At 28.9% G+C, this 25,555-nt stretch overlaps 1 protein-coding gene across 6 annotated transcripts in view; it reads left to right on the top strand.

Moving 5' to 3' along the window:
- LOC121121967 (uncharacterized) overlaps window positions 1–25,555 on the top strand; it is a 177,296-nt gene that overhangs the window by 93,345 nt on the left and 58,396 nt on the right. The gene's annotated exons all lie outside the window — the stretch shown is intronic.

Here is a 25,555-nt window from a genome sequence, read left to right as displayed (position 1 = left end):
GATGGAAGGTCACATTATGTGCAGGAGTTTATCCGTTGACTGAGGGATGAGGCTGCAGGAAATAACATTTAATTAAGAAAATCACAACAACTTTTACTTGTACCTACCATGAACCATTACAGTATAGTTACATGATGAACGTAATTGGTATCCTGAAAAGAAACTTAATTGTCATCAAATTCAATGAGCATTTCATTCGAGCAATTATGATTGCTTGAGTCGATATCCCTCTCCTCGTACTCAAATAATGTATTCCACATTTGAAAGTTATTTCAGTATTATTAACAGGCCGCAATAATTAATCTTAGACTATTTGCTGTCACTGTCTCCAATTTCGAGAAAGAAAGATAAAGTATGGCGTGCAGGCAAACTTGTAGAATGTACCCAAAAACTACATTGATCCAGCTTGAAAAATTTTGGGAATCCCAGCTTTAAAAGAAGTATTACAATCCTCCAATTTAATCAAAGTATGCCGTTTTCTGTTTGATTACTTGTTGCCAACAAGAATCCAAATTCATATTGACTTTTTCTTAGAAGCCAGTCTGCATATTGGCAAAAAAGTTGAACAACCAATTTTTGAAACGCCTCTATTGAAAACAAATTTTTACCCACCATTACGTTAGCAATAGACAAAAAAGGGTAGTAGTAATTTTCTACTAGGTCCAGATTGTAGTTTGGATACATAAGAACTTCCTTTCCGAACTTTCAGGGCTTCTGGCGTGTCATTAAAGATGCGTACGGCTGGCGTTATATTGATGTCTTGTTGTCTACTATTCAACAATACTGGACGCTCCTGTTATATCGCCAGCTTCAAACAGTCGAGTTGTTCACAGTAGAGGTCTCAATTGAGTGAAAAAAATGAAAAAATGTCGGTCGAATCAATTATGTGCAACACAAACCGGAATAATTCGGTTCCATATACATTACAAGTTTTCTTTGTCCCTTTCGACACGTTTATCCCTATCAGGTAGTAAAAATGTTAAATATGCCGAATTTCTTCCTTTGATACCTCCATATTCGACGAAAAATAAATCACGACTGAACCGGTCAAGTGCAATAAGGTACAAATTTTTTTTTTGTAGTATACACTTACACCTTTACAGCATAATGAACAAGATTTACTAAGATTTTATAAAAAAGAGGGGGAAAATACTATATTTCTTTTTCCCCAACATGTTATGTACATGGTGTGCTTTTGTGTATATTTTGTAAATTGGATAAAATTTCACCAAAAAATGAGATAAATAATTTTCAAATAAAGTATTTACAGGACTTTAGATGAGGATCATGCAATGATTAAATATTTTCTATATGTTCCATATATTGCACTTCATAACGAAGAAATGGCAACTTGTAGAACATCCTTATACAAGTTTATAACTTGTTCAGGCATGGAAGCTTTTATACAACATACTCTTATAGAAAAATACATCTCCCACTCTCTTTTTCATATTCATGTTTTTAGGTGGATAAATAATAAGAGCACAGGAAAAACATTCTTTACAATATCGATAATGAATTCCAAAATTTTGTTAATAAGTCAAGAACAAATGAAGTAACGACCCCAAAAAATTAGATTGAGGGACTCAGTGATTAATTAAGAACATATTTGAATATGGGGAAAAAATATCATGGACATAAGTTATTACAAGGATATTTTAGTCTTTTGGACTTGGATTTGTAGATCATTTTTTTATTGTAATTATATGTAATCACCGGTTTTTCATCACTGCCTCCCTAAATCAAAGCGGTATCGCCCACTATGTAAAACGCTGTTGTAGACTATTGAAATATATATATATGTTATCTTTCAGATTAAGAGGTGAACATCCATTGGTAGAGTTTTATGGAAACTCCTTACTGAGCTTATTACATTTAGAACTGGAACTTTGAGTGCAAATATCAAGCTATAAATTCAAATAAATACAGTGCATATTTAAGTAAGAATTGTAATTTGAAGCACCTAAATATTGAATCTGTTTTTTTTTTTTTAGTAAGCTTCAAAGTATAAGTATTTAATTACGTACTTCAACTAATTACATAACATTTCCCCTCCCCCCTTTATTAGTCTATGGAAGTTACATACGCAAAAAAATATATAAATAAACATTATAGTTTATAATTAAATTCCTAAACTTAAGATGCATGATTACTATAAACATGGTGGACAGATAATTTACATTATAACATCCATTTTCTCTAAAAGATTAATAAACTATGTCCATAGATTTAAAATAGATATTAAATAATCTTACAAAATCACATAAAAATATTAAAAATAATGTAAAAAAACAAAACAAAAAAAAAGCTATAGTTTCAATGGTAATTATTGAACTTTTGAGGCGCAGAACTTTTTAAACTGTCTATGGATACGTATCAGGTGACGTAAAAACTTCCTATTCTTATTCAAACTTGAAGGGTAGTAGTGAATAAGATCCCCCGCATATTTCCAGGATGGACCATCCAGATCAGGGATTTTAATGGTGAATGCTGAATACCTTGTAGTAGTTCCAATAAAAATAGTTCACAGTTCTTCCTTTCTTACTAGTTCGCCTTCAGTTAACATCCAAGCTATTCTACTTTTAAAGCTCGAGAGAGCAAACTCTCATCTAAACTCAAGAATTTCAATTGCACCCTAAACAGCACAATTTGCAATTTGAAAATCTTTAGCAGGATTCAATTTACAATATGAAGAATCGTGATTTTTTTAATTATATACATTTTACATACATTCATGAATTCAACATTGGTACATATTTTGCAATTTATAAATGTCCCTATATTTATCTTTTTCTTATGAATGACAATTATTTTTTGCCATTACTTATTTAATGATAAATAGCATAATAACATTTAATTTACAATGTGGGATAATTATTACCAATATTAAGGTTATAATCAATTTATGTTATAATCATTTATGAAAAAAATATATATAGTCATGACTTGGTTTTTGAAATTTGTTCATAAATATAATGTTAATGGAGGTGATTTGCTGAACTACTAAAGATAATAATAGACAATTTCCTTAAGATATTTTTAAAATTTATAATAACATTTGAATGTTATAATAATTATTATAGCTCTAATAACTCAAAATGCATCTTAATATTTAGGTATCTTAAAGGATTCCTGAACAATTAGATTCGAAGGGAAAAATTAACTTTCTTGATGAAGTCTTTCTTTTAATTTTAAAGATACATTTTTTTACATTAATTCCGCAGCATCAAATTATTTTGAATTTTGCAAAAACATACTTCCTTTTCTTTGCCTCTTTAGTATATATTGGCATTTAATATAATATCATTTTTATATCCGGAAAAACTTTGAAAAATTAATACTTTAAAAAGTTATAAAAATGTATTTCCATTTCTAGTATATTTCAGGAAAACTCCACTTTCCTTCACATCCGCAATGTTTCTAGCAGTCTCTATGTTGTTAATATATCTACAAATATATCATTCGTAATTATATTTTCCTAGCAAGCCATTATTGCACCATTACTTGAAATTTTAGTATATCCATTTACAAAGTGAGTAATTTTCCTAGAATTAAATTATGTAGCATGGGTATATATATATATATATATATGCATATCTTTGATTGTCAAATATCGTGCACCATTTAAGACATCGATGAATTTATAATATTCTAAAATGAATTATATTTTACTTCTCTTTTTATTATTATTAGATATATTAGAGTTGAAGCTAAGGTTAGGAGAACTTCGTGTTTAAGGATAAACATAACTTGTAAAGGATTTTTTTTAAAAAGAAGCATAGTAGTAAAGAAATTAAAAAGTATACCTATAAAGGAGTCAAAGGGGTTTTGATTGGCAGTTTGTGGTAATTAGACAGTAATAGATATAAATCATTAAGTTTTTTTATTTATCATTTTAGTTCCTATAAAGTTATAATACACCAATTTATTTCGATTTTGAACAGTTCTGGTTTTGCTATATGAAGGTTACATTTCTAGACTCTTTTAATAAAATCAATTGTTTATGTTAGTCATAGACTAATTCTTAATATTTACAATTTAAATTTACGAATGTCAGGCGTACATATTCAAAAAATACATAAAGCTTAAGCTATATTGATTAATGTTTAGAGGTTGCACACAGCCTAAGAAGCTGTAAATTTTACAGTGTTATAAAAACAATAGAAATCTTATCTAGAAATGGTCAATGTACGAGGTGTGTTCAAAAAGTAAGGTGACTTTGTATTTATTTAGGAAGAAATACTTATTTATTCATCAATATTTATGTTATCCTCTTCTAAGTAATCCCTCTCAGATACAATACATTTATGCCAACGCCTTTTCCAACCCTCGAAGCACTTATCATAAGGACAGGGTGTATTTTGGGATATTTTGAGGGTTTCTAGATGCTCAGGGAAGCAGCATTGGAAGAATATAACCTACATTGGGCCCAGATGCTCACTTCGGCAAACCGTGGGCTGGGGTGTACTATATAATATTAGAAGGGGATCTTGGGGTTTAAAAAAGTGTAGGTGGTGCAGTTTAAACGGCATTGAAGTCCATTACTTAAATTGTACAACTTAAGAGCTGGGTTGCTCAGGGACGGGAGGTGGAAAAGTTTAACTTCATATTGGCCCGGCAGTTCGCCTGCACAAACCGTGGACTGGGATGTACTATTATAATATTAGAAGGGTGGGTACCTATAAATACGGCGGCGCGAGAGTTTGAACCGTATTTTGGCCGAATCCTTCACCTGCTCACCAACCACTTCCTCATCGCATACAATGGAATCAGAGGAACAGCAAGGTCGGCATTTGACTCAGAGCAGAGCAACCAAAATAAAATTCATTTTTCAGATTAGCAATTAAAAAATAAAACAGGTCAGCTAAAAAATATAGTGGATTTTATCACTCCACCAAATTACAAGTTGATTTTTTTATGTTCTTCAAATTTTTTCTCTTTCTGATGTACCTAATATATTTACACAATTTCCACATTCAAAAAGCTAGTATTCTTTTATAGTATAATGAAAGAATATAATATTATGAACAATAGGAAAGTTCATTTGCAAAAATGCCAGATATTTTAATCCAATATATACACACCTTACACTACTAAACACTTTTTACCGCAATGTGCTCCAACAATAAATTAGATCAACATATGTGGTTCTTTTAATAAACCTAATTGATAAAATTTAGTGGACGTAAAATATGGAAACAGACAACAAAAACAGTTTTTAATGATATACGACTATAACTAACTAATTCATTTAATATCATTCTAAGTTTAGCGCATTGCATACACAATGTAAATGGTATAAGCTGTAGTTTTGGCTTTATTCAACTATAACTCTATGGTTATTCTTTATTTTTTAATCACGTTTTTTACTTTTAGATTTGCTGGAAGCATTTGAAATAGATTGTCAGTGTCGTTAGTAACATAAAGATATTTATAACGTCATTGTTTGATCACTGTCACTTGAATAAATTATATACATACATATGCTTTATTCTTCTTCTTTTTTTTGCCATAGGAACATAATTGGTAACTGGTATTTTGCAAATGTACAAATGTGTTCATATATATACCCTCCTTTCCGTCGAGTACAATTAAAAGTAATTTTCCGCTTGTTAATTTAATTCCAGCTAAGTAAAATATGACAAACTGTAATAATTAAAATGATTAAAAGTTTTTGAGCTATTATCATGTTATTTGTAAGACATTCTTGTACATATGTCGAATTGTGAGGCAAACCGAAACACTTTTTCCTGAAGTACATTTCGCCAAAAGATAATTAAGGACATTTGGACGAAAAATGGTTCTTGCCATATCGAAATATATAATTGTATATATTTATTAAATTTAAAATAATAGTATGATAAATAAGTATTATTCATATGATGTATTTGACATAAAAGTATTTAGATGTGTTAATTCGTAGAATTTTTCTTCATTAATTACACGGGGAACAATAATTTTGTAGAGTTGAATTTAAGTCAAAGAAGGGATTTATATTTGAGCACAAATTCCAAAACTGATCTCAGTTTTTCGCAGACGCATCAGGTTTAAAAAATATCTGGGACTATTATTGTTCAGAGTCTTTTTTCACTATAAAAACTAAATCAAAAGTACGATTAATAAAACTTATATCAAAGGTTTTTTTTTATTATCATAGAATTGTTTTTAATTCCATATCGTGTTCTGAACTCAATATATTTCCTCTTTTATATAATTTATTTATCCTTCATTGCGATAATGAATATAATTTAAAAATAATTCAAAAAATACTTGTTTAAAAAATTTGCATATACGAAGGCTTTTGTTCAATTTTGTAATTTTTTATGGGAGTGTACTTGTAAACAGACAATAGTCTTATAATAATGTATACGATTTCAATATCTTTTAATGACGTCATAATTCTTAATAAAATACAAATTTGAATAAATAATAATTAATTATGCTTGAAATTTTTAAAGTTGTTACCGATTGTGAATTGATTTCTTAATTGTTTTGATCTTAGAATCTCTTTTCCGAAGGAAGGAGTTAACTTTACTCCATTATGAGGCCTGATAGTTTTCCTCGGATGAATTTTGATCCTGTCAGACCTCTAGCAATACGAAATCCGAAATGGAGCATCTTTGAGATAAATTATCAAGCATCTTATTTTGATTCTCGTTATTTTTCTTTGTTCCTCATTCTTTGAAGAAGTTCTCTTCTTCTTGTCTTAATGAATGAAGCATTTTTCATTCAATTGACAATTTTAAAGCACATCAAAACATCAAATTTGTCTCAGTTAAATTGATTCAATTGTTGCAATTTGTTGTTTTTTGTACCTTTTAGTTTTATGGGTCTTCATATTGTTGTAGTACCTAATTAACATACACATATATTATATTTCACATCCAGAGTCTTTTTAACTGAATCTGAATGACGATGTATCAAATCATAGTTTATCCTTTGAATATATTCATTATTATAATAGGATGGATATATTCCTAAGCACGGAGGAGTCGACTATACTCTGGAAGGAGCCTTAGCTTGGTTTTATTTTCTTCTTTGGATATATTTTCATCCAATCATCATCCCGTAGATATAGAATATCTTTTTTTAGTTGTTGGAGATAAAGTATATCTCTTTTTTATTCTAATTCTTGAAGAACATGGAGGTTTCTCCGTCTTTAACTACTCAGAGAAAGATCTAAGCAAATGAAAAGTAAAGCTATTTTTAAAATTTGTCACTTTATTTACTCAAATATTTTTTGGATGTCATTTTTAATATTGTATTTAAATTTTATGACAATAGCATATGTATCAAATTATTATTATATTCACATATGCCGCAACCAGTCTCTTATTTGATCCAATTAGAATTTTAAAGTCTGGAAGAGGGAGTATGATTTGAAATTGACCGATTCATCAATGTCATCACAAATTAATGGATGATACTTTCATAATTTTTTAAAATTTCTTTATCAACCATATTTTGAGCTAATATATAAGAAAAATATATTATATGAAGACGAGCACAATATCAAAAAGAGGATTTATTAGATGATAAAAAGGAAGAATGATATGCCACATGACATACAGAACATTATATGAACAATACCTCTTTATCATGATATCAGTTTAAATTGAATTAAAATAAGTAATTCCATATATCAATATGTGGCAATTCTTCTTTCCGCAAAATGTCCGAAATTGTTTGTTCGGCAAATTGATCTTCGGCGTGTTACCTGTTTGGCAAATTGCCTTTTATTCGACGGATAGTCCTACGACCTTGTCAAATAAATTTTTATTAGTCTATTTATGTTTAATATTGAAAGTTACTCTTACATATTTATCTTTCTAAATAAAGAAATATCTAAAAGTAGTTGAAAAAAAAAATTCAGACTAATTGAAAAGGAAGTTGGTAAAAAAAAATTATATCAGATTTAGAAAAAAATGTTATTATAATTGACTTTTTAGCGTAATTAAAATTCAAGTATAAGAAATACATAGGTAAATTTGAAAATTTTCCCACAAGATTAAAAAATAAATAAATAATAATATTGAAGTATAACCTCATACAAACGTCGAAATAATGACTTATACAAATGAGATTTTATATTGAGTTTGAGAATATAGAGTATAAAACCATATATTTCAAATAAAAAATAATTTTCTAATTTTTAAATATTTCAGAGCTATTTAATAGGAATATGTATTAAATAACTCTACTAGCGTTATGTAATTATTCATACCATTAATAAATAAAAATAAAGAGATGTCGTTTATGTTCAATTTGTAGACCAAACAAACTCCCCCCTCCTATTTACGTGACATATACTAAAGAGCAATTTTTGTACATGTAGGAGTATAAATATGTATAACTAAAAATAGATACACCGTTATGAACTATAATATTAACCTTTTTTGTTCTTGTGTATGGTACTGTGTGGAAATCTTAGAACGTTCTGAAACCGTTATAAACTTTTGTGAGACCAAATTAATTATATTTGATTCTGACATAAAAAAATTCAGTTTAGATAAGAGATTATTATTATATAGATATACTCGTATACACAAAAAATAAAGTCTAGGTTAGTTACGTTGAGATATATAAAAAAAAACGTTATAGTTGAAGTTTTGTTTCCTGGTGTTGAACCATATCTACTAAAAATATACATGCTGAAAAAAGTTCACTGTTGTATCTCGATCAAATTAGTTATATAGTTAGGAGAAGAACAAAAAAGGAAAATAGTGATAAAATAATTAATAAATAATGATAAAGAAGTAATATATAATCTTGTAATGTTTATACTTTATAAGTCCTAGTTCACCTGGGAAAAGGATTGACGATCGCCAATGGAGTAATTATTCGGGGGCGTCCGCAGGAGTTGGTCTAGATGGCCTCCTCCCAAATTAATAACTATGAATTTTTGAAATTTTTTTCCAAAAAATTTAATGTTTTAAATTTTTTGTAAATGCGTTTGGATTTTGAAATTTCTTTCCAAAAATGTAATATTGTAAATTTTTTTGAAAGAAAAATTTAATTCCTATTTTTCAATTCAAAAAATATCCAAAAACAAAGCCCTTTTAAAAAATATATATATAATCCTGCGGACGCACCTGTTATTGCCTATGTCTTTGATCGATACGAAATGGGATTAGTGTATATTTCTTTTCTTTTCCTCTCATAGATGATTGCAGCTAATGAAACGTCATGGCAGCTAAGCTGTTCTCGAAATGTTTACGATTTACTACTCTAACAATGAAGTAATAAAGTGTTTACAACTCGCATTACTGGACAAAGGAAACCAGAGAAAATGGGGGCGTTTTAGAACATATAATAGAAAATATAATTTGTTCATTTAAATATAAAGATAATTTATAGACTTTTTCATTTATTTAATCTAATTTAATGTTTATTAGTACTTATGTGAATTAGGACATTTTACCCAATTGATCTGTATGGATTCTAAATTTCCAAAGTGTTTCTATTTACTTTTTTTATGGTTAGCTGCCAATTGAGCGATTTTTTTTTTTTTTGCCGAATGTACATTTTTCTGAAGTACAATTTCCTGAACATACATTTCACCGGAGCACCATAAGGAAATTTAGCCGAAAAATGATATTTAGTATATTGAAAAAGAGAAATTCCAGGGTTATGGACGTTCATTTAGAGAGAAATTTGGAAACTTAGCATAACATTGACAAAGGATTGATTTGAATCACAAAAATTGAATAAATATATTTTAGTTACACTTATTGGGATTAAGATAAGCCTGCGATACAAAATGTTTTGAGCCTTTGAGTTTTAAGAGAAGTACCTAAAACCCAGCTTTATAAATATTACAAACGTTATATTTGCCTGGAATTGTCTTTAATACAATACATATTTTAATTAAATTTAAAAAAATAATATGAAAAATACGTATTATTTAAATGCTATATATCTTACATAGGTAAATTAATAAGTGTTATTTTGCAAAAAAAATAAAATATTTTTTTAAAATATTATATTCATTCATGATCAATATATAAACACATAATGTAATGTTTTAGAGAAATATGTTTTGAATATTTTAAAGTGTTTTGTTCATTCTTTTTAAACTTTCTTTTTTTGGATTTTTTACATATACCGGATGGTTCATTGAAATCTGAACACTTACTAATTCAATAATTAATGAAGGTAAGTTATTAAAATTAATTCATATTTCGATATATTAAAGCATAAACAATTAGTTACGAAACAAAATTAACCTGAGCTATCTAGCGTACGTACAAGTCCAGAAAATAAAACTTGAACGTGATTGACAAATTTACATTCGTGGAAAGAGCTTTATGAGAGTGAAGAGGCCACTTTGGACACTAACAATGAAAGAAACCCATCTCCTCCCGTGCAAGACTCTTTTGAATTCTTTTGGACTCTTTTTTGCTACTTTTGGCCTACATAGAGCCCTGATACAAACCCCTTCAACTACATCTGTTGGGGCATGTCAAGGGGAAGGCCCGTAGCGTCCGTCATCCAATCACCAAGGCCCTCAAAGCCACTATCAGCAAGCACTAGGACAAAATTATAAAGTACTACATCAATAGTGGGTACCAGGCCTTCTGCCGCCATCATTACCACTAAGGACGGCTACATTAACGATTAAGAGAGCACATACATATATCTATTTATAGTATTAATTTGGTTAAAATTAAATTGTCAATTAATAAATTATATCTTGTTGAAGTTTAAAATTCAAAGTGTTCAGATTTAAATGGACCACTTGTTAACTTAAGTATCTATAGAATATACGAATACGAATACAATATACGAATATTTACACATACATAGCTCCTCAGGAAGAACTACTAGGAAGTAGATGGGAGCCCTTTCCTTTCCTCATAAAATCATATATTCTTCGTGCGATACTTTAAAAATCCTTTAACGATTTGAAGAGTATTTAATTTTGGTTCACGGTTTCAGACTGCCGTTTAGACCAAATACCAAATCGGTCTTTGAAAAGGACAATACATGATCGATATTTGTATACATACTGTGTACTTATATAAGCTTCCTTTTAAAAAAAACTACTTTTCATTTCTATGTATGAAATGCCCGATAGTACGTAGTGTCAGAAATAATTAATTATTAATCGACTTTTTAAAGAATTGGTTATGCCCTCATGACCTTTAGGGAGTGTATTTTTATTTAGTTAAGAATTAATTATATATAATTATTATGTCAAGGGGTGAACCGAGGATTTATGTTTTTGTCAAGAGACATTCACAAGAGTAAATTTCAATAATGAACATATTTTGCGTACTATTAGGTCACATATTGAGTAAAAAGTTTTGAACGTTTTTCGGGAAATGTCTTTCGTTAGTATATTTCACACTTAATACATTACATCAAAAAAAAAAAAAAAAAAAAAAAAAGCTGAAATTATGCTTTAAAGATTAAGCGTAAACTTAAAAAATTTATTTACAGTTTAGTGTTTGGTTACAGAGTTCCAAAATGGAATTAACAAAAATATTTTTCTTTTTATATTCTTCAGCATCAAAGGTGAAAATGTGGAGCAGGCAACTAAAATTTATTTTACTGTTTATGTACCCAATAAAGTACGAATGTGATAGTAAAGCAGTAGTTCCAACGAGTCCACTCTGGTCCCATGGACGTCGAAAATATCGATAAAATAATGAAAATCGTCGAGTTTGACGGCATGTGAGCACTTATTCTATTGCTTAAGAACTAAAGATTGGCCAGAAAACCGTTCGGAACCATTTAAATCGGTCAATCTAGCTATGTTAATTTTATTGTCAAAATTTAGGGAAAAAAAGCTCAGAACTTTTTTCTTCACCTAGTACATATTCATACTCAATCACCGGTTGAATGAAAAAAAAATGTTTTTTTTTACATGTAAGTAAAACACAGTCACACCTCCGATCGTGATACATTTGGTAAGGGAGTGCATTAGACACAAAGAACCCAATTTTAATTTGGGTAACAGGCAGTAGTGTAAGGGAGCGTCAGCAATACTAGAACGCACCTATATAAACGTACATCTTCATTTACTATTTAATTCCCATATAAAGTAAGCAAGGACATTTTTCAAGAAAAGGAAATGTACATATTTATTATACCGGGTAGTCCATTGAAATCCGAACCCTTACTAATTCAATAATTAATGGAGAGGCCCCTTCTGACACCAGCAATGAAAGAACCCCATCTCTTCCGTTGCAAAACACTTTCTTATTAATCTTGATTTCTTTTTTGAAGATTTATGCCCTCATACAGCCATGAAGTCAACCTTCTCGACTACTTCCTTAAGATTTATGTCAAGGGGTTTTGCAGTGTTCGTCATCCAAACAACGAGGCCCTCAAAGCCACTGTCAGCCAGCACCGGAACACATGACAGAGGACTAGATATGCAGCAGGTTCAGGCCTTCCTCTTCCGCTGGAAACCCTCGGTAGCCGTTAAGGGCAGCTACCTAAATGATTAGGTGAGCTCAGACACACAAATATTTATAGTATTTATTTTGTTGATATTCTATTGTTAATTAATAAATGATATTAGTTTAATATTTGTTTAAAATTTAACATGTTCAGATTTTAATTGACCACCCGGTATATGGACTTCAAAGACAGTTTTTATTTCAGATTGGTCACTGATTACGTATAAGTAAATATTATACTATTACAATATTAGTATAATATGTTATAAAAGAACATTTAAAAAAAAAGTAAAATTTTACAATATATAAAATAGTAGTACTATTAGTTGGAGCTTGTGTGTAAACAAGAACTTTATCCTTGGCACTTTTGTTTAAATTAGCTGGATATTCTCAGCTTAATCTCACCATCAAAAAAATGAATAACTTTGTTTTTTATCAGCTGTCGATGTTTCTGCTTATTTTTCTTTAATCAGTGTTCCGATCGTTGATTTGTTGTATTAGAATAAGCTCTTGTTATAATATAGAACATTTTGTAACAATTATTTTACAAAAAGTTCGTTAGGGGGGAACAATTGGCCCAGAAATGTCTAATTACCAACGGATTTTTTGTTTTATTTTGTTTTAATGCTTGTGTGATACACTAAAAGTAAATGTCATGTTATAAGATTAAAACTAATCTTACACTATAAATCATTTAGGCCAATTCTTAGTCCCAGACTAAATTTAGCAAATATATGCATTCATATATTACTATTTCAATTCGCTCCCATTGCTTCTGGTATGTTTTTATTTACTAAATTAAAATTTAAAAACTTTTCATTATAGTACCAGAGGCTGCAACTTGAGGGCCTTCGAAACTTATCTTAGAATGTATTTAACTATATTTGGAATGAAAAAAAAAGTTTATCGTTCGACAGTTGCTAAAATCATCAAGGTACATATTTTATTTTAAAAAACAGACTACATAATACAAAATTGAATGGTCTATAGAGTATAGAATTTTGACGAAATGATTTATGGCCACCCAAATCCCTTGGGCGAAAGTAACTGGTAGCAGTTAGAGAGCAAGGCTGCCTGACAATACAAAACAGCATTGCAGACCTCAAGTTCTTTTTTAGAATCGAATGAGTCAAAACTATATCAAAAAAAAGTTTGTAAAGTCTACTAACCTTGAATAGAAGCTATATTTTCTGCAAATGGCGTGCAAATTCATAAAAAAAAATATTTGGTAAATTGTATTTATAAAACAAATTCATAATTAAAGACAACATAATGGAAAGGCTTATAATGAAATAAAACAAGTCATCTTCTGCTTAAATTTTAAAACTATAAAATGTAATACTCTTTACGCATAATATTGCAGTTTTTATTCCAGAGATCTCATGATTTTTAAAGGACAAGTAAAGATCTGAGTTTATGATGTGACAAGCTTTAAGGTGAATAATTATTAATTAATTTTAAACTTAAGTGTTTTTTTATTTGTTTAGCATAGTTTACCTTTATTTTATTTTTCCATCTATGGATTAATGTTTTGAGTAATTTTCTTTGATAATTTAAAAAAAATATGCTTGTTTACTACCTGCTGTTAATATTCACAAGTGTGCAGATATATTCTTACGTTACTTTGTAAATTTTCATTTTATTTGTGCTTTCAAAGAAACAAAATCATTTTACATATTCTCTTTCTTGTTGATTAACGAATGTATTTTCAATAGTAAGAAATGTTGCTGAAATGAATACATTAATGCATCATTTAGAATATTTTTATGCACTATGTATCAAATATATAACTTATGTAATATTTGATTGTAAATGATTTTTCGTTTTTTTTACCAATTGTAATAATGTATCTACTTAAATCAAATCAAAATCAATTCACTTCATTATGTATTCTATGAAATAATAAATTAGACCAATGTAGTTAATCTTATAATAATACAAGGCATTGAAAAAGTCTTTGTCTACCTTTATGACAACAATTTAAGAGATTTTTTAAAGTTCAAATCAAATTTTCTAGTTATATCAGCTAAAGTTGGATTTATTAGCTAACGAGAAATTGGTATTTTATTGTTATATATTAATTATTTTTATCAATGGAATAAAAAAAATCATATTGGCCCATGCCGCTCTGGCATTATTAAAAAAGCTTGTGGAGGTTAGGAAAAGCCTCAGGGATCGGTATAGAAATCATCATATCCTCAACAGGTGACACAATATAGCCAGTTTAGTTTCCAACAACAGCTAACTACTTAAAGATCTTGAAAAGCCAAGTCTTGCCATAGATCCACAAGACCTTTAAGAAGCCTGGGAAAAAGTCGTGGATATTCCAGCGTAACCATGGTTCAAGCCTATATGAGAGAAAACATGAATTTCTGTACCTAAGACTTTTAACATCTGCAGTCCCCTGATCCAAATCCTTTGACTTTTCTATATGATAGAATATTGAGTCCAAAGCCAGTAGAGTCTGCTAAAGCAGCATTACCAACCTCAAAGCTTCTGTGGAGTCCCATTATAGGAGGATTTTCAGGGCAGACATTGCTTTAAGTATATACTGTCTTTCACCCTTGTCTGGAGGCTGTAATTGAAGCTGGTGGAAATCAATTTTGCAATTAATAATCTTCATAATGTGTAAATAAATCATTATTTTTAAGATTTTCCTGTACAACCTTATTCTGATCTGTAATGATTGTTGTTTGTTTTTTTAAGCACAAAGTGGTCAAAGTCTTTTTGAACACTCGGTATATTTTACTAGTTATATTTGTCAGATTAATGTGAAATACCTCGACTCCAGATAATATTTTCACTATGTAGATTCATTATATAATTAGGGGAGGGGATGTTAAAATAATGACAATGAGCAAATTAAATGTTAGCCCAACCTTTCAGCTGCAAAATGATATTTTAAGCACTCTGGAAGAAAAAAAAAACCAACCAACCCACCTCCCCTAACCCTAAAATTACTTTTTTCACCTATGAATGCGTATTTTTTCAAATCTGTTTTCAATGTAATAAGAAAAAACTAGAGAATTTCGTGATCATTAAAGCTAATTCATGATTAAGCAATAGTTTTATATTATTTTCAGCTTATAGTATAGTTTTAAGATCATATATAAGGTCAAGTTAACAAAAAGGTCAACTTCTTCTAAACTTTTATTTTTAGCGTGTATACTAGGGTGCTCAATTTTTGGAGGGATTTGTTAATTCAATATTCTGTTGTATCTTAATCAAAAATTAATGTTTTCTAAAGTTTCAATCTTCAAAGTTTTTTTTACCTCTAAAGTTATTTGAAATTACTTTTTTTTTTTTTTTTTTGGGGGTTATATTTGATGTTTTTTGACAGTTTCTATTAATAGAGAGTTTTGATTGACTTTGAAGTCAATTGACTTTAATTTAAAGTGACATTAGTGTCTTTGAATTGCAAATCCGATTAAAATAAAAGAAATATGACTTATATTGCACTCAAGTAGGAGTCCTGCAGTTTCTGTCATCCAAACACTGAGTCCCTCAATGCCACTAGCAGCAAGCACTGGGACACCATAACAGAGTACTATATCTGCAACGGTTGCCAGCCCTTCCGTTGCCCCATGGAAACCATTCATGCTGCTAAGGGTGGCTAAATTAATGATTAAGATAGCTCAGACACACATCTATTTAAAGTATTAATTTTTTTTGAAATTATAATGTTAATTAACAAATAATATCTTGTCAAAGTTTAAAATTTAAATGTATTCATTTTTTTAATTAAGCAGTAAAAATACAGATACATAAATTTAAAACGTTCAAAATTGTTTAAAGTTAGTTAAGTTAATTTCATTAATTAAATACCTAATTTATTTCGAAATGCAGATAATTATTATATATTCATTAAAAACTCAGGACATAAATTGAAAAATAATATATATTTAATTAATTTAATTTGTGTTTTAGTTGTTGTTTTCAATTTAAAAATTAAATATGTTCAAATACAGAATATTTACACTTAATCTTCATATGCATTTTAAAATATCAATATAAATATTCAAATAGATTTGATACGGTTCATAATGCAGAGAATCAATATATTCTTATATATTATATAACTATCTTCATTGCATCTCTCAATCATTCTTTTTTTAATATAAAAATAAGAAAACCTACTTACAATGAACATACGTATAGCCAATTACTTGTGATAAAGTTCTCGATAGTAGTTTTGGTTGCTATTGTTCTTGGTTCTTCCTCGTCTCATTTTCGGTAATAAAAAAAGCAAAACATCAAATACGAATAAACTGTTTTTTTTTACAAAAAAAAAATAGAAATTTTTTTTTTTTAAATTAATTTCCTAAATACATAGTTATTTTCAAAAGATAAACTTTTTTCGAATATTTTTTTAAAATCCACAGTTATTTATAAAAAATAATATTTTTCCAAAAAATTTAATATTTTTTAGAAAAAAAATTTCAAAGATTTACAGCTATTAACAAAAAAATTGAAAAATTAAGTTTCAAATATAAAATTTTTGGAAAAAAATTCAAAAATCTATAGTTGTTCACGAAAAGTTAATTTTAGGCAAAAAAATTGAAAAATTAAATTTTATTTTTTGAAAAAAAAATTTAAATATTAAATTTTTTATTAAAGAGCAAGTAAATTTGTATTGTTTTTTTAGGGGGGGGGGATCTATAGCACCTCCAGCCCATCCCCTGCAAACGCCCCTGGTATTTATATAGTCCTAATACATCATGGCCCATTCTTGATTGACTGTGTCCTTCAAATTATCAATGAAAAAATTTAAATAGGCGATTAGATAGGAAATAATTTTTCTATAAGGAACTTCTTTCACGTATTAAACCCCAATTAATAAAAGGAAATAGGATTTTGAGATATTGGAAGTAAAATTATACTTTACAGTGTGTTAATGTATATTTTCAGAATTCTTAGCTTGAAAACCCTATCTGTTCCCCAGATTGACTATATTATTCTTGATATTAACTCTGTCTAAGGCGACCTTACTCTACAGTAAATCCTGCCTTTTATAATAACATTAAAGCAAGTTGATTTATAAGTACGTCTCTTCCTGTAATATGAAACTTTTGCATGCATGTGTATAAATCCTATATATGTATAACAAACATACATAACTTGAAAGAATTATAACTGTTTGATCATCTCCTGGGGAGTAGAATGGACAAGACTCCTCCTTTTATTGTTCAAAGATCTGACGCCCAAATAATGATTATCATTCTACACAATTAGAGCCCCTTTCAATGTTGCTTAAAGTTGCGTATTCAAGTTTAATGCAAATATAAATTAAAATCACTTGTGGAACCTCAATACCACTTGTGTTTGTGATAAAAAGTATTCAAATGTATTCAAAGAGCAGATTCATACAATTTACGAAAAGATTAAAAGTTTGAATGAGGTACTTTTATTCTTTGTAAATATGGAATTTATTTTCTTCCATTATATTTTATAAGTTTTTTAAATATGTATTAAAGCTTTTAATGAGTTCATTAGACCAATTGCTATAATATTCTATGTTTTGGGTTTAATATTAGACTGAGAAAATTAAACAAAATGAATTTTATTTCATATTCAAAGGTATAAACATAAAACAGTAATTGATTTTTAATTTAAACATTGAATATTTTTCTATAATATAAGCTATGCTATTCGTTATCAGTATAAATGATTAATAAGTTATAAGAATCTTAAGAAGAATACCGCTTTTTATCATTTTTCAGCTTAAAAAAGGAAATATATCAAGTCTAGAACAAGATACGGAATCAATAAAAACACTTTATCCATCTTTCTTTTAATTTGGTGATTGTCTTAGAGGTAAAAAAATGACTCTGAACGATAATATTCCGGAATTATTACAATTGCAGATATTTCAAAATTCAGAACACTGATAGAAAAAACTTAGATAAGTTTTAGATTCTGCACTAAAAGATAAATTCTATTCTTGACTTAAATTTATTTGAGAAAATGTCGCCCTTCTAACTTTTATCTTATGTTAATAAATTGCATTAAGTTAAAACAATTAATTACTATAATCTGGCTACTTTCCGATTTTTTCGGTTTCAACTGACTCAAGTTTTTTGCTATAATTTGCATTACAGTATCAATTCGATAAATATGGACTATTTTAAACACGAATTTATATCAACACGTAGAGCAAAATAGTGTAAAAAACCATAATTAAAGTTTCATAAAGATATAAAATTATACATTTATTCACTTTGATCATCTTCAGCAGAAATCATTCACACAATAGAAAGTCAAAAAGACTTGCATGCATTTACCACAACGAGTGGAAAGTTGGCAGCCCAATATTACTACAACTGCTACCAATGACACTCATTGATAGTGAAGATAAAAGTTTTGTTTAACCATTACTTCCAGATTCAACTCCTTAATGATAATTCTGAATATCTATCTACGATCCAGTTCATTTTATAGCTGAAGAAAACTTTTCTTTCTTCATTGTATTTCATAAGCGATCCTTCCAACTTTTTTATTTTTTTTATAAACATGTGGCGTTTGAAGGACTTCATCTGTAAGTCAAAATTATTGACATTTAAGATATTGGAATATCTCCATTTCTGGGTTTGAGCTAGGATTTAATATGCTTGATCGTTATAGGTCAGGAATAAAGATAGGGGATCTCTTCCTGTCACAAAAGCTCAAAAGTCTCCGACTAATACAAAATGCACTCACATATTCTTCGTAGGCCTGAAAAGTTCTTGAATTCTTCTCATAAAACTTTGATCAACGCTCTTGCCAAAAAGAACAGTCTTTAAGGCATAAAACCCTGACCTGAGGATTAAATCATACAGCTTCTATGAAAGAAATATCCTTACGGATAAAATGAAGCCTACCCGGGCTGCCCACGGAAGAAAATTACTCAACGATTTGAAGTCTTATAGTAACCAAATCATCTTTTATTTGGATTAGAAAAATAATACTGCTGATAGATCCTACAGCATCTAAAACGAAAAATGGTTGGCCGCAGAGAGAGCTAATATCCCACACGTCTTTAAAACCATTTTTTCGACCAGTATCATGACCCTAGAGGTCATTGAGAGCAACATAGTGCTTTGCTCCCTATTTTCTTTCTGAGAGGTTGGTGCAGACAAGTACTATGAACTCCTGTCTAACCAAGTGAAACCTTTGATGAAAGCTAAGGTTAATGGTGTCAAGTTTCTGTTTCAACAAGATTCGGCCCCTTCTCACAAGGCCTGCATGACCCAAAACTTGTTTAAAGAAGAGAAGGTGTCATTTTCACATCCCAGCACCTGGCCCTCTAACTCCCCCTATATAATTACCCTATGGATTACTTGCTTCCCTTATTGATTGGGATGCAGTTATAGGAAGTCCGGACTTACTTGAGCGACATTGAATATTAAATGTTTAGTAGGGTTAAACATAATCCGGATTTTCTATCATAAATTATAGTAAGTATAATAAGTACATATACAAATGTAGTAACACAGTTTAAATTTGTCAATATTACTGGTATAAGAAACAACAGTATAGAGTGACAAAGTCATGAAATGTGCCTAAGTCATAATGCCACATTAGATACTCAACCATTGGGCATTTATAAAAATACATGCATATGTAATGAAATGATTTGCATGTGTACATATCTTCATTATTAACATAATGATATCTCTTCCTTCAATTATTCTATAATTACACAGGATATCCATTTACATTTAAAGGAATGTTAATTCTTTATTGATGGTCCAAATTGTGCCAATAAATTGTATAAAAATGTAATATTATTAGTGCAGTTCTTTGTAATTTATTAAGGTTACCTATAATGCAGGAAGTATAAAATTTATGAAATAATAATATGGAATTCAGTATTTCTTGTTCCCTCTATTTAAAAAATGTTTTTGACCCTCCTATGTGAACATCCTTTCTTTTTCTTTTTTTTTTGCGTGGTGAGTTAACTGGGATAAAACATAATCGGCATAGACTACAAATTACGCTATTTTAATTTGTAATACTAACTATTTCATTCATTTTGTACTAGTAAATATCAATTAAAATTATCAAAATAAAATATTTTCTAAAACTAATCTTAATAACATTAATTTAGGGAATCAAAATGGTATAATTTGTTATTATTGCAGTTAAAACATTTATTTTAATAAGAAATTCTATGAAATATTAAGTTCTTCTAGAAATTTGTAGGTACCGAAAATGTCCTTATTAAATATTTACGAATAATTGCAAGAAAATGAATTTTTACAGCAGCAAAAAGTTGCATTTTTTATGATATTTAGGAAGCATAATTAAAAGTTTTACAGATAAAAATTATTTTAAGCAGATTTGAATCAATTCATTAAATTTTGGAATGCACAATATCCCTGTTCATTAACAAGGGGTAAATATAAAAATTTTCACTGTTAGAGTTTTCAAAAAAATTGTTTGAATTATGTAAATTTTTATTTTGTTCATAACTATGTCATTTGAATATAAATGCAAAAATAGTATTACTTTTTTGTCCTTCCAAGAGTTTGAAATTGACCATTGTTCTTAAAGTCACGTTATATGGATACAAAAACCCTTTTACGATGTATTTTATAGGATATTTGTCGTTATGGGTTCTTATAAATAGAGAAACAAGAATTTTATGCGTATGCATTTTCCTATTCCTATAATTGCTAATATATAATCAAATTATTACAAGGAAAAAAATATTTTATCGTCATATTTATATATATGTCGTTTACAAATTGTAATTTATATAAACAAATGCTTAAGTTGCAACAAAAAAAGACATTAATAGTTTAAAGTACATGGGATAAGGAAAGTAAAATGATATAATATTTTTTAGATGATATAATATTTCTGTATTTTGACTTTTTTATTGAAAAAATGGTTTTTTGATAAGTAAAGTTGTATCGATCATCATTATGGGACATGATTCCACATCCCAACCCAATTATTGGTCCTTGAAAAACGTCTTAAAAACATCTAAAATGTATTTTACAATGAATCATTTTCACTAATATTATAGTTAACTGGTTCTTAGTTGAACAAATGAATAAATGTATTTAAACTTCAACTACTTTTTATTCACAACATTATTTAGTAGTTTTCTTTATTTAGGCCTAATTGAAGTTATAAACTTTAAATACTTAATCTAAGAGATTAATTGATGATGACAGCACTGGCTGATAAATATTATGACGTCTTATAGTAAAAATGTTACATGGGATCCATTCTTAAGATTTAGGATAGGACCTAGGAGAAGGTTAAAATTTTGTAAATTTAACATCGAATATAAAAGTATTTTGTACAATATTAGATAAAACATTGCTCAACAGTTTTATCAGTCGTATATATATCATTAATAAGAAATTTTAATAGCCCAAAATGAAATTTATAGCGGTTAATTAAAATGGCCGATGTTGTAATCAAATAAGGAATCATGAGACGTATAAGTTGTAACTTGTACATTGTACACTCTATTAATGCAAAATGCATAAAAAACAAAACTTTTACAAAAACATATATTTCATAATAATATTAATTTAACACATTTTAAAAATACATTAGCAACGCACATAAAAAAGTCTCTAATGAAGAGTAAAATTTTACTTATATAAAAATTCATTTCATTTCACTTCATTTTTAACCATAAAGTCAATTTCATTAAAATATTCAAATATCAATTAATAAGTTATTTCTTTCTTTATTTCTAATACAAAAAATGCATACATTTTTAAAAAATATAAAGAATAGGATCATTTTTCTCATTGTAAGTACTGTCATTTCTTCATTTAAAATTATTTATGAGATTTTTGGTTGCAGCATGTACGGCATTATAATTTCAAGGTTAAAATATAAGAGGGAAAGTAATACCAATTACTTTAAAGATACAAAAGAGGCTCTGACCCTTTTGTAGTATTTTTGTTCATTTTCTTTAAAAAATTGCGTATTCGTGATTATTTGTTCATTTTTTAGGTTAAAAAAATCCTTGCAAGTTTTTGCGATTAATGATATCCAAAAATTAAATGTAGGTATTTACATAAATAAACTTCTTCAATTCAAAAATGAGCGATTGAACAGAAAAAATGAGCAATCATCGAGAAAGAGATGAACTAATCCTGCAAGTCCTAAATGACAAAAAACCTTCAATAATGTTCAAGTATTATTCTCATTTTGACCTTCCATAAATTATGTAAAATGACGAGGTGTCACTGCGTTGATACAACAACTATATATATACCGGTTGGTCCATTGAAATATGAACATTTATTTATTCAATAATTAATGAAGGTTGAGTGTCTCAAATTTATTCATATTTCGATGTGCTAAAGCATAAACAATTTGTATCAACCAAACAAACTTGAGCTCTTTAGGTTACGTTAAAGTCTTGAAAATGTAACCAGAACGTTATTGACAAATTTCCATTCACGTACTCCAAACAGGTGGTCATCTCCAGGTCCACGGTATACGCCGTCAGCAAGTCATAAAACGCTGAAGAGGAAGAAGAGCTCTGTCAAAAAGGCCAAACTGGACCGGGAAGGGTTCAAGAAAACAGGTAAAGACAATCTCCTTGAGTCTGTGAGGGCCCATGCAAGAGTTCTCGGGGTGTTACACGAGTATGTTCAAAGAGATGTCAAAAAGTGGGTGGAAAGATCCTTGTCAGGGTGGAAAGGCCTCGTTTGACACCAATAATGGAACTAACATATCTCTTCCGTTGCAAGACACTTTTTAATGGGATTTGAATCAGTATTTCAACTCGTTTTTGATATTTTTGGACCTACTGCCGCTCTGATGCCAACCCCATGATTACACATTTTAAGGTACCTGACAAAGGAAGGCCTGCAGTGTCTGTCATCCAAACACCGACCATCCAAAGTCATTGTCAGCCAGAAATGGGACGCTATGACTACACTACAGAGGATCCCAGGCCTTCTGCCGCCATCATTACTACTAAGGGCGGCTAAATTAACAATTAAGAGAGCTCAGACACACTCTATTTATAGTATTAATTTTGTTTCAATTCTATTGTCAATTAATAAATTATATCTTGTTGAAGTTTAAAATTCAATGTGCTCAGATTTTAATGGACCACTTTGTACGTCAAAAAAGTTTTTGCCACTGTCCCCTCACTCCAGTTTAATAAAAAATGACTTTTGAGCCCTTTTAAATAAAACAATACTAATATAATTTGTGTTAAGAGATATTACTACTTAAAAAAATGCATAATTGACAAAGTTCTTAATTACACATCAAATATGCATAAATTTAATGTCTTAAACCATTAGTTTTATCAAAAATAATAAATTTAAAAGTAAAAACAATGAAACATTGACAAATTTAATATGTCAGTCATTGATTTAAATAAGAGTATACATACAGTTTATCCGTAATGAACAATACCTAGATTTATTTAAGTCATAATTTTATATAGAATAAAATATATACGGGTACATTACATTATATGTTTACACGTTAAAATTAATCTTTTCATCTTATATTTGGCTAAAACTAGGTGTAAAATATTAATTTTTTTTTTAATAATCTACTCATTTTTGCAGACTCTCTGATTCAGCTAGTTAATAAAATGATAAAAAAAAAGAAAATTTATTATCATTCTTTAAAATGAATAAAACTTCAAAGAAATTGTTGATCCTTTACTTAAAAACTTTTAAAGTGATTGTCAACTATTATATATATATATATATACACATTACTTAGTTGTTATACCTATATTTTTCAAACAATTTATGCTAAAATTATTGAATTGTTTATAATTTTAATAATGAAAATATATTAAAATACGAAATTCTTTATATTTGTGGTACTCGGGTCTTCACGAGACATAGTATATAAAATTAAAGTAAACACACTAAGTTATTATAAATCTTCCTTAATTAACTACCTCACTCCCTCTGTTCCCTCTTCCGATCAGGGGTGTCACCTACCATGTCTAAACATAGTTTCTATACTTCCGCCTTTTTGAAACAGAAAAACAACAAACAATAAACGATAAAAAATGATAAATTAAACATAACCATATGACTCACAGAAAATAAAAATTATACTTATTCTGATGAACTCAACTCAGGTTTTGGTCAGTTGATATTCATTATTTCTGGAGATCTTTTTATTTCCACTCTGAAAGTTGAGTTGTCTCCAGCCAGAACAGTATACGGACCTAAATAACATTCTGTTTTTCCAATTATATCATCCCTAACCCAAACTCTATTACATTTACGTATTTCCTTCGAATTCCAAACTTTGCTGTGGTGATTAGTTCCAGGATAAGGTATAGCTTGAATAATTTCTCGAACTGAATCTAGTGTTGAATCTATACGATATACCCCAATGGTTTTGCCGCGAATTTTTATATTTTCTCCATATCATTTCTGCTGGGGTAAGCTCACTATCGGTCATTTGATTGCTTCTCATCTGCAACAAGCATAATGGAAGATTTTCATGCTATTTACCATCGTTTGTTCTAATTAATTTCTTTATTTTTCTATGCCTTCTCTCCTGTAATCCATTAGTTTGTGGTCTGTAGGACGGAGTAGTTGTGTGTTTGATCCCAAAATATTTGATGAAATTAAACCATATATCACTTACAAATTGTCGACCTCTATCCGAATGAATAGTATCAGGTTCTCCAAAATTTGATACCTAACACTTCATCAAAGCTTTAACCACTTCTTGTGAAGTTTGGTTAGGCATTGGTTCAGTACATATCCATTGGTGTATGGATCAATGCAAGTGAACAAGTATTTGTTTCTTTACTGGACTCTTCAAATGCCCCCAAAATATCCATTCATATTTTCTGAAATCTAGCTGATGGGGTAACTCGAGGGTTATTTTTTGTATTTTGCCATTGATTAAGCTTTTTGATGATCCTTTTAATCCTTTTTATTTATTGTTCCATGTTCTAATATAAAGTTTAATTTGATACGTACGATTGTGGTGTATTCTCAAACGTGCCAAGTGGCTTCATATATTGACTTGTATTTTTCTTTATGGATAACCAATAAAACTGGTTTGTCAACTTTGGAAGTTTTTGGTCTCAATATATCCACAATCGGCTTGTAATCTATAAGTCTGTCAACCTCGCTATCTTCAATCATGTGATTTTACTTTTTATTATTTCATAAATCGATAGCAGCTCACGATCA

Source organism: Lepeophtheirus salmonis, chromosome 1 (assembly GCF_016086655.4).
Source record: "Lepeophtheirus salmonis chromosome 1, UVic_Lsal_1.4, whole genome shotgun sequence".
NCBI lineage: Eukaryota > Metazoa > Arthropoda > Copepoda > Siphonostomatoida > Caligidae > Lepeophtheirus > Lepeophtheirus salmonis.
This window is presented reverse-complemented; position numbering and strand designations above follow the sequence as displayed.